The sequence below is a fragment of the Bufo gargarizans genome, chromosome 7 (assembly GCF_014858855.1).
Source record: "Bufo gargarizans isolate SCDJY-AF-19 chromosome 7, ASM1485885v1, whole genome shotgun sequence".
Classification (NCBI taxonomy): Eukaryota; Metazoa; Chordata; class Amphibia; order Anura; family Bufonidae; genus Bufo; species Bufo gargarizans.
Window position 1 is genome coordinate 116619274 of NC_058086.1, and position 15803 is coordinate 116635076.

The 15803-nt window shown below is 43.7% G+C and overlaps 1 protein-coding gene across 1 annotated transcript in view; it reads right to left on the reverse strand.

The window, feature by feature from the left end:
• The window catches only part of LOC122943696, a 48775-nt gene extending 32972 nt beyond the window's left edge, over positions 1–15803 (reverse strand). Inside the window, exon 1 of the mRNA XM_044301639.1 lies at positions 15737–15803. The gene's annotated coding sequence lies outside the window, so the exon portion shown is untranslated. The remainder of the gene's footprint in view (positions 1–15736) is intronic.

Genomic DNA, 15803 nt, shown 5'->3' on the forward strand with positions numbered 1-15803 from the left:
ATTGATGACAGACATGATTTTGTAAGGCCCAATAAACCTAGGACCCAACTTCCAGGAGGGAACCTTCAATTTGATATTCTTGGTAGACAACCACACCAGATCACCAACATTCAGAATTCCTGAATCTTTTGCCAAATAGATGACAAAGACGAGGAGAATCTGTCCTCATCAGGTAAACCAGAAGACCCCTCTCCTGAGAAAGTCCCAAACTGCGGATGAAACCCATATGCACCAAAAAATGGTGACTTATCAGAGGACTCCTGACGACGGTTATTTAAAGCAAAATCAGCAAGGGACAAAAAAGAACACCAATCCTCCTGATTCTCCACCACAAAACAGCGCAGATATGTCTCCAGATTCTGATTGACGCGCTCTGTCTGGCCATTCGACTGCAGGTGGAAAGCAGAAGAGAATGACAACCGAACCCCCAAGCGAGAACAGAAAGCCTTCCAGAATCTGGAAACAAACTGCGTGCCCCTATCAGAGACTGTGTCTGAAGGAATACCATGCAATTTGACAATGTGATCAATAAATGCCTGCGCCAGCGTCTTAGCATTGGGCAAACCAGGAAAAGGGATGAAATGCACCATTTTGCTAAAACGGTCCACCACCACCAGAATCACAGTCTTCCCCGAGGAACGAGGCAGGTCCGTAATGAAGTCCATGGACAGATGTGTCCAAGGACGGGAAGGAATGGGTAAGGGAAGGAGAGGACCTGATGGCCGTGAATGAGGGACTTTGGCACAAGCGCAAGTCTCGCAAGCTGCCACAAAACCCTCAACCGACTTACGAAGCGCAGGCCACCAGAATCTCCGAGCGATGAGATCCACTGTGGCTCTTGCCCCCGGGTGCCCAGCAAGGACCGTATCATGGTGTTCCTTAAAAATCTTGTGTCTTAAAGCGAGAGGCACAAAAAACCTCCCAGGAGGACAAAGATCAGGAGCCTCTGACTGGGCTGCCTGCACCTCTGCCTCCAATTCAGGAAAAAGAGCAGAGACCACCACTCCTTCAGCCAAAATGGGACCCGGGTCTTCAAAATTCCCACCTCCCGGAAAACAACGTGACAGGGCATCTGCCTTCACATTCTTAACCCCAGGGCGGAACGTGACAACAAAATTAAACCTTGAAAAGAACAAAGACCATTTGGCCTGTCTTGGGTTCAGACGCTTGGCTGACTCCAAGTAGGCCAGATTTTTATGGTCAGTAAACACGGTAATAGGGTGTCTGGCTCCCTCTAGCCAATGGCGCCATTCCTCAAAAGCCAACTTGATGGCCAACAATTCCCTATCTCCCACATCGTAATTTCTCTCTGCGGAGGAGAGTTTCTTCGAGAAAAAGGCACACGGTCGCCATTTGGCAGGAGAGGAACCCTGAGACAAGACCGCACCCACACCCACCTCAGAAGCATCAACCTCAACTATGAAGGGTAGAGAAATATCAGGTTGTACCAAGATGGGAGCGGAAGCAAATCTCTCCTTGATATTAGAAAAGACCTTACGCGCCTCTACCGACCAGGAAGAAAAATCTACCCCCTTTCTAGTCATATCAGTGAGTGGTTTAACAATAGAGGAATAATTCAAAATAAACTTCCTGTAATAATTAGCAAAGCCCAAAAAACGCATCAGCGCCTTCTGATTCTCAGGAAGCTCCCACTCAAGCACAGCGCGGACCTTCTCGGGGTCCATGCGAAAACCAGAAGCGGAGAGAAGAAACCCCAGAAATTGAATTTCTGGAACCGCAAACACACATTTTTCCAGTTTTGCGTATAATTTATTCTCCCGCAGGATGAGCAAGACCTGACGTAAGTGTTCCTTATGAGTTTTGAAATCAGGAGAAAAAAAATCAAAATGTCATCCAAATACACTAATACAAATTTTCCCATTAAATGATAAAAAAAATGCTGTTCACGAAATGCTGAAAAACGGCTGGGGCATTCATCAAACCAAAAGGCATAACCAAATTCTCAAAATGGCCCTCAGGGGTATTGAAGGCCGCCTTCCATTTGTCTCCTTCTCTGACCCTGACCAGGTTGTATGCCCCTCTTAGATCTAACTTGGAAATTACTTTAGCCCCAACAATCTGGTTAAACAGGTCCGGGATCAGAGGAAGCGGATAAGGGTCACGAATAGTGATACTGTTCAGCTCCCTGAAATCCAGACAAGGTCTTAAAGAACCATCTTTTTTCTTAACAAAGAAAAAACCAGCGGCAACAGGTGACTTCGAGGGTCGTATGTGTCCTTTTCTCAGACTCTCAGAGATATAAGCACGCATAGCGACCCTTTCAGGTTGGGAAAGATTGTATAAACGAGATTTAGGGAGCTTGGCGCCTGGGATGAGATTAATAGGGCAATCGTACTCCCTGTGAGGGGGCAAATCCTGAACTCCACTCTCAGAGAAGACATCCGAAAATTCAGAGAGAAAGGATGGTACAGTCTTAGTAGAAACCTCAGAAACAGATGTCGTGAGGCAATTCTCTCTGCAAAAGTCACTCCAACTATTTATTTGCCTCGCTAGCCAATCAATGGTGGGGTTATGTTTAGTGAGCCAGGGTAGCCCCAACACTAGAGGAGTAGGTAATCCACTAAGGACGAAACATGACACATCCTCAACATGAGCATCACTCACAATTAAACGAATATTGTGAACTATGCCCTTTAATGATTTCTGAGAAAGTGGAGCGGAATCAATAGCAAAAAGAGGAATATCCTTTCCCAAAGTGCATACCTGGAAACCATGAGTTCTTGCTCTCTAGCGCCACCCTGGCAGGCAGGACAAAACGGGAACTACAAGCAAACGGAAAACCTTCAATTTCCGCCTCAACCCTGCCAATAGTAACAGATGGAACATTTTTAAAAGATTTTTTCCTTTTTGTTTCTTTATTACTCCCAGAAAACTGCCTGAATCTCCTAGAGGGACAAACATTTGCCAAATGATTTATACCTCCACAACAAAAACAAACCTTCCCATGCGGGCTGAATCTTCTATTGTCAGAGGCAATCAACCCCAGCTGCATGGGCTCCTGCTCAGAAGGGGCTGACAGCGACTGAGACCCCTGCGCACAGAATGAGACCGCTGCACTGTCCTGGGACTGAGTATGACAGGAAGGAGAGATCTCTCCTCTCTCTCTAAGACGCCTGTCAATACGAACGGCCTGAGACATAGCAGAGTCCAAGGAGATAGGCCTCTCATGAAAGGCAAATGCATCTTTCAATCCCTCTGAAAGACAATTGCAAAATTGACTTTGGAGTGCAGCATCATTCCAACCAGTATCAGCTGCCCATCTCCGAAATTCTGAGTAGTATATCTCTGCGGATTGTTTACCCTGGCATAACAGACGTAGTCTAGACTCAGCCAAAGCAACACGATCCGGATCATCATATATCTGACCCAGGGCTAAAAAGAATTCATCCACTGAACAGAGGGGCCGTGCCCCCACCGGCAGCGAAAAGGCCCACGACTGAGCATTATCCCTGAGCAGCGATATAATAATCCCCACCGTTCCTCATCACCAGAGGAATGGGGAAGAAGGCGAAAATGGAGTTTGCAAGCCTCTCTGAATCGCACAAAATTTTCACTACCCCCGGAGAACGTATCCGGGAGCGAGATCTTAGGCTCAGAACAAACTCCATGAACGCAAGCTGAACCGGTCACTAGAAACTGAGAAAGAGTCTTACGGAGATCAGCTACCTCCGATGAAAGACCCTGGAAGCGTTCAGTCAAAAGTGAAACCGGATCCATGCTTGAGACGGTTTTGGCGGTTTATAATGTCACGGAAGGTGTACAGGAAACAAGACAATGCAAAATGAATATATGACTCACTGGATCCAAAACTAAGGAACAAAAAGGGAGACCCCTGCATCAGACCTGGCTCTCTCCCTTACTGCTCAGCCTATGCGATAATCCCAATGGTGGATGATCGCATATCCTCGTACCTCGACTATATAACACCTGAACACCCTACAATAGTGAAGGGACACGACTACCGGCTCCCTACACTAGACACGGAGGGAGTCAGGGTCACCTGGGATCCAAACAGAAAATCACAAATGAATGTACAAAACTTAACTTGTAGAAGACGGGGAAATAGGATCAGCATGCACACACACTCCAGGAAGCTGTATAAACCGCACACTAATGCATTATGGGGAGGAATTTAAAGGGATGCAATCAGTCCAACTACATGACATGACACATTCGTAAAGACCCTAGGAGCGAACGCCAGGCCAAAGGGCAATGCCACAAATTGAAAATGAAGAGAACCTACCGCAAAGTGATGGTGCCTCTGATGAGACAGAGCTATGGGGACTGCACGATAGGCGCTGCGCTCCAGGAATCCTGAAAGGAGAGCAACCGACCCCCCCATCCGAGGGGGCGACTTAGTAACATAGTAACATAGTTTAGAAGGCCGAAAAAAAACATCTGTCCATCCAGTTCAGCCTGTTATCCTGCAAGTTGATCCAGAGGAAGGCAAAAAAAACATGAGGCAGAAGCCTTGTACAAACCTTCTTTCCTCCAGACGCAGGGGATGTCCCCTCGTCACAGTTACAGTCCTGGGGATAAATAGATGATGGGAGAGATCTCTGTACTGACCCCTGATATATTTATACATAGTTATTCGATCTCCCCTTAGTCGCCTTTTTTTAATAAAGTGAATAACCCTAATTTTGATAATCTTTCAGGGTACTGTAGTTGCCCCATTCCAGTTATTACTTTAGTTGCCCTCCTCTGGACCCTCTCCAGCTCTGCTATGTCTGCCTTGTTCACAGGAGCCCAGAACTGTACACAGTCATCAATGTGTTGTCTGACCAGTGATTTGTAAAGTGTACCTCAAAGTTGTTTTTTTTGCCTTTCTCTAGATCAACTTGCAGGATAACAGGCTGAACTGGATGGACAGATGTCTTTTTTCAACCTTATAAACTATGTTACTATGTAAATAGTTTGGGGCAAATGATCTTTATTTTTTATTTTTATTATGGGAAAGGGTTATGGGAAAGGGGGTAATTTGAATTTCTAAAAACTCTTGATTCCCCCGCCGCCCCCCCACTTATATTAAGTCACCTTAGGGAACTTGAACCTGTAATTATTAGATTACTTGTCCCATAGTCTGCACTAAATTACCATTGCAGCCCATGAAACATTCAATACCTTCCATAGGAGAATCACTGTGGTCAGCCCGATAGCCTCTAGAAGGCTCGAGGCTACCAAACAGAATGAATGGCTCCCTCAATCGCCATGCACAGGAGACGTTTGGGAAAAGCTACCAGGGAAATATCTGAGATCGCAACATTAGTTCTGCTATGTGAAACATCAGAAACCTGGCTATGGTAACCACTCTGCTCAGGACCGGGTGCCATGTTTAAATACCCAATTTCCACTGTACATGTACAGCGGAGGTCTGGAAGGGAGTAAAGTAATGCCACCGATACAGCTCCACTGATATCCAGGTTACAACTCAACATACAATGACCCTGACAAAGCAGCTTGTTAAACCCTGGGTTGGGCATTCATGGGAGGATATTTTATATGCCGATTTAATCCTGTGATCTTGTGAGTATAATAAAATCCTGTGGTTCAGAGCATTGTCTGGCCGTACTTCACCATTTGGTCTTGTTTTATCTGCTGTGACAGAGTGTCTGGAGAAGTAGTGGATGGGGTCTATGTGTGCCCAAGATTTCTCACTTCTCTCAATTAAAAGCAACCAGTGAAATGTTCAGGAGAGGTCTCTGCAACTCGGGTTTGCATAAAACCTGTTCTTAGGGCCTGTGTTGCTGGAGTGGGGAGAGAAGGGTGGGCCCCACTCCATCCGGACAGTCCAGGTTTTGGGCTGTCAGGTAATTACTCCTCAGGTGTGCTGGTCTGATATAAGGCTGAGAATGCAGACACAGCTCTCTCAGCCTGGGAACAGGTTACCTGCATGCAGCCTGTGAGAGCACTTCAAGAGGTATGGACTTTGCTATTTTGTTTAGGTGCTTGGTATTAGGCCGGCACTTGGTCAGGGAGGGTTCATGCTGTATAGTTAGAGCCGGACAGGCTTAGGATTTTTGTTTATGTTTTATGTTCTGTACCTCAACCGGACAATAAAACTGGCTGAGGTCAGTTAGACGAAGTTCCTGCTGTGTTGACTGCAACTTCTTCGGTGTGCCCGTCTACCCAGGAGACGACAGCCCCGCTACCTAATCCCTTACACTGCTCTAAAGAGTGGATGAAGAAGGAGCTTTGGTTGAAGAGACGCAGGAAGTGGGAACAGCGACTAATTACATTGTGGACTGTGATTAATCAGGAGTCCTTTGTGGAAATCTTTTCTCTGCGGAGACTGCTGGGAAAAGAGGGCTGCGCGGATCTGGTTTTTTATGTTACGACTGTTGACTGAAGGTGACCTACTTCATACAGATTTCGCTGCGTCTGTTTTTGACTCTTAGGAGGACTATATTGCACTTTATTTGTCAACAAACAAGTCAAGATACAATGTCAATTAGCTGATCAGAAGATTGCATAGCCATGACATTCACACTGGCGTTTCTGGGTCCGCTTGCGAGATCCGTTACAGGGCTCTCACAAGTGGCCCAAAACGGATCAGTTTAGCCCTAATGCATTCTAAATAGATAATGATCTGTTCAGAATGTATCAGTTTGCCTCCATTCCGCTCTGGAGGCGGACACCAAAACGCTGCTTGGTGATCGTCTAACTAGGCAGAGCCAAACGGATCCGTCTTGACTTACAATGTAAGTCAATGGGGACGGATCCGTTTTTCACTGACACAATATGATGCAATTAAAAACGGATCCGTCCCCCATTGACTTTCAGTGTAAGTCAAGACGGATCCGTTTTTTTAAAAAATGCAAATCCGTTATGAACGGATAGAAGCGTTTGCATTATAGGTGCTGATCCGCACCAAACACGAGTGTGAAAGTAGCCCAAGATGTATGGAAACCTACAGCATTAACTGTATATAACCTGTACATACACTACTCACAAAAAGTTAGGGATATTTGGCTTATGGCTGAAATTTCAAGATGAACCTAAAATGCACTCTAACCATTAGAGGTGAACTTAATGTGACTGTCACGGCTGTTTAAGGGTAACAAGAGTATACACAGTAAAAAGAGCTACTGACCGGACCCAAACTAGGGAAGAGAAAGGGTGACCCCTGTCAGACCCTCAACACTCTCCCTATGCTGCTAAAGCACATGCCCGGATCCATGTGGTGGAACGAAGCATGCCCGCGTGCCTAAGACTGATGAGCCCTGTAACCCCTACAATAGTGAAAGGGGCACGGCGACCGATGCCCTGCTCAGAATATGGAGGGAACCGTGGCCAACTCAGATCCAGTCAGAAAATCACCAGGTACACAACAATGTCTGCACACTTAGCTGATGGAGCTGCAGCCGCAGAGAAGACGGATCCAAGGACCGCTGGCAATATCCGGAGTGCTTGCAGCAACAGAACACAGGTCCAGAGAACTAATAGCTTAACAAGTGAAGATACTCAAGGCAGAGCTACAACTGAAAAGAGAAATATAATCCACGCCCTGCAATAGGAGGAGGGGTGGTTTAAAGGCAGGGAAATCAAATGCAGGAGGAACAGCTGGGAGTAAAGACCTCATCACAGGGGCGGAGAAACAGAACAGTGAGAACACCTCCAAACTCTAAGTGACATCATCACAGGGGTGGAGACACAGAGCTGTGAGAACGTCTCAAAGCTCTGGTAGTGACAGTGACCTTCTCTAAACTTTTGAATGCACGTGTCCTACTGTTCAGTGTTTCAGTACTTTTTGCACAACTTGCTGTTCTCTAACAAGGAGCTTAATAGCAAAATTCTGGTGTTTTATCCATGAATTGCTCAATAAATTTCCTGGTTCAATTAGAATTAGTATTTAAACAGTCCTCCTCATCATGCTGTTCACATTTTTACATCATGAGACCAAGACAACACAAAACAATTGGTCAACAGTACATCACCATTGCAAGGTTTCAAACAGGATGTTCTCAGACGGAAGTGGCCACTGAGCTTAGAGTCATATAGTATCATCAGCAGATAGCAACAGAGAGACTGGAAGAGTCACAGAAAGGCATAGAAGTGGACGTCCTTTGGCCACATCCCACACTGATAACCGCTTAATTGTGAACAATGCTCTGTGGAATCGGATGATAAATGCTAGACAACTCCAGGCACATTGAAGGGAGGTGAGAAGCACCCAAATGTCATGTCAGACCATTTAAAATTTACATTAATTATGGTCTGCATACTAGACAACCTGTAAGGGTAACTGACCACAGCAACATCATCTTGCATGGGCCTGGGAGCATCTACAAGGGACGAGGGACCATTGGGACTCTATTTACTGATGAAAGTCGATTCACGCTGAGCAGAAATTATGGCTTTCAATGATGTTGGAGATGTCAAGGAGAGTGGTGGTGGTGTTACAGTGTGGGCGGGTGTGTCTAGTCAATACAGAACTGCCCTACACTTTGTGAATGGTACAGTGAGAAGCTCATATCACTGGAATAACATCATTAATCCAGTCATTGTGCCTCTTCATGAGCAACACAGTATAGGAAAGGTTACAGCCAGCTTACCTTCGTGTCCTGTATTGCGGTGCACGGAGCGGACTCAAGCCAGTCCTCAGCACAACACAAGCCTAATTTCATCTTCATGGAAGACAATGCGCCAGCTTATTGAGGTTGCATTAGGGAATGGCTGCTGGAGACCGGGGTACGTCAAATGTTGTGGCCTGCACTTTCTCCAGACTTGAATCCCATTGAAAACCTATGGGATCAGATTAGTCGCCGTGTAGAGGCTTGTAACTCTATACGCCAGAACCTCAATGACCACTTCAAGAAGAGTGGGATGCCAGTCCTCAGCATGCTTCTACTTAAATGCCCTACTTTCATGATATAATATCACTATAGCATGAACATTTTACATTTTCCATAAACTTCGCCCGAACGAAAAATATCCCCAAATAAGTAGTGTATGTACAGAAAGGGTCCCTACACAGGAACTTCATGAGTGGTTTTTGTGGCATTCCTTTTGCATTTTTTTCACGCAGTGGCCCAGATTAACAAATGTGTCTGGGCAAAAAAAAAAAAAACTAAAAGCTGGCAAGTCTAGGGTACTAATTTTTTTTTCCTGACATGCTTGACAAGGGGATAAGGCATATCTGAAAGGGGTTGGGGTTCATGGGAAAGGGGATGGGCCTAAAATGCACCATTTTGCTCAAACCTGTATCAAAGTAAGCCAACCAATCACTGCCAGGTGAGGAGGATTACCTCAGGAGGTGTGTGTGCTGGAGGGCCGAGACCTGTCTGTAAGGAAAACAGGCCCCCCAAAACCCTACTATGGACTGCTGGAGGCAGAACTGCCAACAAGGTGATTATTTTGCTATGTGGACTTTCCATTGTGTGTGAACTAACACCAAGACTGCAAAGTGACGTTTTGTTAGGAAGTTTGATTTAAAAACTGGTAATTTGCCTCTCTACCGTGTCCACACACCCTGTCTACCAGAGCGAATGCCCACACTATGTGTGTGTGTGTGTGTGTGTGTGTGTGTGTGTGTGTGTGTGTGTGTATATATATATATCTTCATTCCAAATAAATGTAACGCAGCACTCCTTGAATAAAAATCACATGTTTTACTTTTTATCTAACACATGTTGATACAGGCAACGTTTCAGCTCTCACAGAGCCATTATCAAGCCGAGTGAAACACACAATAAAGTGACTGCATATAGAGGAACATTTCAGGACGTAATCTGTGCTAATTTCCTGATTAATGCCATACTGCTGCATATAAATACTCCATACAAACAATTAATTCTCTTGTGACAATTCATAGTGCAGCAACCATCGGACCCCCTCAGGTATAGTGCATCACATTTCCGTGATTGTCTCCAACTTCATAGTGCTTCATGTACTGTATACTCATGTTTTCCCAAATAGTGATTAAAACATCCATGGCTTGCTCCAACATAATTCACACCTGTAAGAAAACCGCAACAAAGGGATCCATAAAATTCAGTTACCTTATGCTCTCACGGCACTATATCACAGATGGCGCGTGTAAACTGTAAATTGAGGCAAAAAGGGGAGGAGTTTATACATCCAGCAACAGGAGAGAAGTGCGTAATTAGACATTATCTTACCTGTGATTCCTCGTGGGTGGTGTACGTCTTGTGGTGCACCTGCAAGCTGCTGTATGTGGGGGAGACTACCACACACGTGAAGACACGTCTGAACAATCACAGGTTCAGTATTAGAAATGAGAGGAAAGACCTCCCGGTATCTAAAGACTTCAGCGAGTACAAACATAAAGAACAGGAACTTAGGTTTATGATACTTGATCATGTTTCTATGCCAAAGAGGGGGGGGAGACAGGGTGTCCCTCCTAAAGAAATGTGAACTTAGGTGGATCCATCGTTTGGACACACTTAAACCTAAAGGGTTAAACATAGAATTTAGGGTGACCTCAGGAATGATGAACTGAGGTATGTAGTGGGTGGCCCACAATGTGCCGCGACCCAGGTGTCTGGCGACATTGGAGTCATTGTATATAATACATTATGATATAAGGATTGTGCAACTTAAGTATGGTATTTTTTATATTCGGCAGTTACTTTGAGAGTTGTGGACACCTACGGGAGAGATCGCTTATCCAGGTTTTATCCATTCCAGTTACCTTATAATATTAATCGTTACCATTATTACAGAGGGACTTTAATATGTGAGTATACGTATGCAAATGTTCATGTGTTGAATATACCGGGTAGTATTCCCGGGAGGTCATATATTGGGGTCAACACCATATCTAATATAGTCCTCAATAAATACAGGTAACTATTATAATGATTATGTAATTCAGGCCGGGGTCAATACAAGGTTTTATTGCTGCTTCTAGTGAATACAGCGCTTTGCTGTATAGAGAAGATGCTGTGCGATGTAACACTGATGGTTGACCAGGTGTTCGCCCTGTTGCAGGCGTGGGGTGCAGGGCATGGGCGCGTTGCAGTGTTGGTCCGCCCTGGGTGCCGGGTTTGTGATGCAATGTGATGGTGGCGCAGGCGTAGTGAACAGGCAGACACGCTGAGTTGGGGGAACGCTCCATCTTTAATGTAGCGCTGTGAGAGCATGCTCGAGATTGGCCTGCCTCTAACACCGGGTGATGACGCACGGCGGTATGAGGGCAGTGCAGGCGCAGTGCACAGAGAGACATGCCGAGATGGGGGAACGCGCCATCTGTGATATAGTGCCGTGAGAGCATAAGGTAACTGAATTTTATGGATCCCTGTGTTGCGGTTTTCTTACAGGTGTGAATTATGTTGGAGCAAGCCATGGATGTTTTAATCACTATTTGGGAAAACATGAGTATACAGTATATGAAGCACTATGAAGTTGGAGACAATCACGGAAATGTGATGCACTATACCTGAGGGGGTCCGATGGTTGCTGCACTATGAATTGTCACAAGAGAATTAATTGGTTTTTGTGGAGTTTTTATATGCAGCAGTATGGCATTAATCAGGAAATTAGCACAGATTACGTCCTGAAATGTTCCTCTATATGCAGTCACTTTATTGTGTGTTTCACTCGGCTTGATAATGGCTCTGTGAGAGCTGAAACGTTGCCTGTATCAACATGTGTTGAATACATTTTGTATTTTTTCACTTTTTATCTAAGGAGTGCTACGTTACATTTATTTGGATTGTGTTTGGACCCCAGGACCCAGGGGAAAACGCTGGCACCTGAATCATTTGCATCACTTTAAGTGAGGAGTGCTGCCCTGCCATCCTTTGGAGATATATATATATATATATACACACACACACACCATGTCTTCTGTATAGCCTGTACATACAAATAGATACATCCCTATGTCCTGTGTGTGTGTGTATATATATACAGACGTGGACAAAATTGTTGGTACCCTTTGGTCAATGAAAGAAAAAGTCACAATGGTCACAGAAATAACTTTAATCTGACAAAAGTAATAATAAATTAAAATTCTATAAATGTTAACCAATGAAAGTCAGACATTGTTTTTCAACCATGCTTCAACAGAATTATGTAAAAAAATAAACTCATGAAACAGGCATGGACAAAAATGATGGTACCCCTAGAAAACACAGAACATAATGTGACCAAAGGGACATGTTAATTCAAGGTGTGTCCACTAATTAGCATCACAGGTGTCTACAACCTTGTAATCAGCCATTGGGCCTATATATATGGCTCCAGGTAATCACTGTGTTGTTTGGTGATATGGTGTGTACCACACTCGACATGGACCAGAGGAAGCAAAGGAAAGAGCTGTCTCAAGAGATCAGAAAGAAAATTATAGACAAGCATGTTAAAGGTAAAGGCTATAAGACCATCTCCAAGCAACTAGATGTTCCTGTGAGTACAGTTGCACATATTATTCATAAGTTTAAGATCCATGGGACTGTAGCCAACCTCCCTGGACGTGGCCGCAGGAGGAAAATTGATGACAAATCTAAGAGACGGATAATCCGAATGGTAACAAAAGAGCCTAGAAAGACTTCTAAAGAGATTCAAGGTGAACTTCATGCTCAAGGAACATCAGTGTCAGATCGCACCATCCGTCGTTGTTTGAGCCAAAGTGGACTACATGGGAGACGACCAAGGAGGACACCATTGTTGAAAACGAATCATAAAAAAGCAAGACTGGAATATGCCAAACTACATGTTGACAAGCCACAAAGCTTCTGGGAGAATGTCCTGTGGACAGATGAGACAAAAATCGAAGTTTTTGCCAAGGCACATCAGCTGTATGTTCACAGACGAAAAAATGAAGCATATCAAGAAAAGAACACTGTCCCTACTGTGAAACATGGAGGAGGCTCTGTTATGTTCTGGGGCTGCTTTGCTGCGTCTGGCACAGGGTGTCTTGAATCTGTGCAGGGTACAATGAAATCTCAAGACTATCAAGGAATTCTAGAGAGAAATGTACTAGCCAGTGTCAGAAAGCTTGGTCTCAGTCGCAGGTCATGGGTCTTGCAACAGGACAATGACCCAAAACACACCGCTAAAAACACCCAAGAATGGCTAAGAGGAAAAAATTGGACTATTCTAAAGTGGCCTTCTATGAGCCCTGACCTCAATCCTATTGAGCATCTTTGGAAGGAGCTGAAACATGCAGTCTGGAAAAGGCACCCTTCAAACCGGACACAACTGGAGCAGTTTGCTCATGAGGAGTGGGCCAAAATACCTGCTGAGAGGTGCAGATGTCTCATTGACAGTTACAGGAAGCGTTTGATTGCAGTGATTGCCTCAAAAGGTTGCGCAACAAAATATTAAGTTAGGGGTACCATCATTTTTGTCCATGCCTGTTTCATGAGTTTATTTTTTTACATAATTCTGTTGAAGCATGGTTGAAAAACAATGTCTGACTTTCATTGGTTAACATTTATAGAATTTTAATTTATTATTACTTTTGTCAGATTAAAGTTATTTCTGTGACCATTGTGACTTTTTCTTTCATTGACCAAAGGGTACCAACAATTTTGTCCACGTCTGTATATATACACCTACCTAAAGAATTATTAGGAACACCTGTTCTATTTCTCATTAATGCGATTATCTAGTCAACCAATCACATGGCAGTTGCTTCAATGCATGTAGGGTTGTGGTCCTGGTCAAGACAATCTCCTGAACTCCAAACTGAATGTCAGAATGGGAAAGAAAGGTGGGCTACAACAGCAGAAGACCCCACCGGGTACCACTCATCTCCACTACAAATAGGAAAAAGAGGCTACAATTTGCACGAGCTCACAAAAATTGGTCTGTTGAAGACTGGAAAAATGTTGCCTGGTCTGATGAGTCCGAATTTGGCGTAAACAGAATGAGAACATGTATCCATCATGCCTTGTTACCACTGTGCAGGCTGGTGGTGGTGCGCTAATGGTGTGGGGGATGTTTTCTGGGCACACTTTAGGCCCCTTAGTGCCAATTGGCCATTGTTTAAATGCCACGGGCTACCTGAGCATTGTTTCTGACCATGTCCATCCCTTCGTGACCACCATGTACCCATCCTCTGATGGCTACTTCCAGCAGGATAATGCACCATGTCACAAAGCTCAAATCATTTCAAATTGGTTTCTTGAACATGACAATGAGTTCACTGTACTAAAATGGCCCCCACAGTCACCAGATCTCAACCCAATAGAGCATCTTTGGGATGTGGTGGAACGGGAGCTTCGTGCCCTGGATGTGCATCCCTCAAATCTCCATCAACTGCAAGATGCTATCCTATCAATATGGGCCAACATTTCTAAAGAATGCTATCAGCACCTTGTTGAATCAATGCAACGTAGAATTAAGGCAGTTCTGAAGGCAAAAGGGGGTCTAACACCGTATTAGTATGGTGTTCCTAATAATTCTTTAAGTGTATATATACCCACATACCATGTCTTCTGTATAGCCTGTACATACACATAGGGATGTATCTATGTCCTGTATATATATATATATATATATATATATATATATATATATATATATTATACACACACACACACACACACCATGTCTTCTGCATAGCCTGTACATACACATAGATATATCCTGTGTGTGTGTGTATAATATATATATATACACACACACACACACACACACACACACACACAGTCTTCTGTATCGCCTATACATACACATAGATACATCCCTATGTCCTGTGTATCTATATATACAGTATAATATATACACACACATGTATAGCCTGTACATACACATAGATACATCCCTGTCCTGTGTGTGTATATATCTATATATATATATATATATATATACACACACACTGTCTTCTGTATAGCCTGTACATACACATAGATACATCCCTATGTCCTGTGTGTGTATATATATGTATATATATACATACACACCATGTCTTCTGTATAGCCTGTACATACACATAGATACATCCCTATGTCCTGTGTGATATATATGTATATATATACACACACACACACACACTGTCTTCTGTATAGCCTGTACATACACACATAGATACATCCCTGTGTCCTGTGTGATATATATGTATATATATATATATATATATATATATATATATATACACACCATGTCTTCTGTATAGCCTGTACATACACATAGGGATGTATCTATGTCCTGTGTGATATATATGTATATATATACATACACACCATGTCTTCTGTATAGCCTGTACATACACATAGATACATCCCTATGTCCTGTGTAATATATATGTATATATATACACACACACACACTGTCTTCTGTATAGCCTGTACATACACATAGATACATCCCTATGTCCTGTGTGATATATATGTATATATACATACACACCATGTCTTCTGTATAGCCTGTACATACACATAGATACATCCCTGTGTCCTGTGTGATATATATATACAGTATAATATACACACACACACCATGTCTTCTGTATAGCCTGTACATACACATAGATACATCCCTGTCCTGTGTGTGTGTGTGTGTATATATATACACACACACTGTCTTCTGTATAGCCTGTACATACACATAGATACATCCCTATGTCCTGTGTGATATATATATGTGTGTATGTATGTGTATGTATATATATATATATATATATATATATATACACACACTGTCTTCTGTATAGCCTGTACATACACATAGATACATCCCTGTCCTGTACACACACACCCGTATCTCGTGTACACCCAGTATACAGCTCTGTCATGTTTGCACTCACCTCCCAGTGACATATCACAAGTTTCCCTCCCTGTGCACCGCCTGCCTTTGTGCTGCTCTCATTGCAC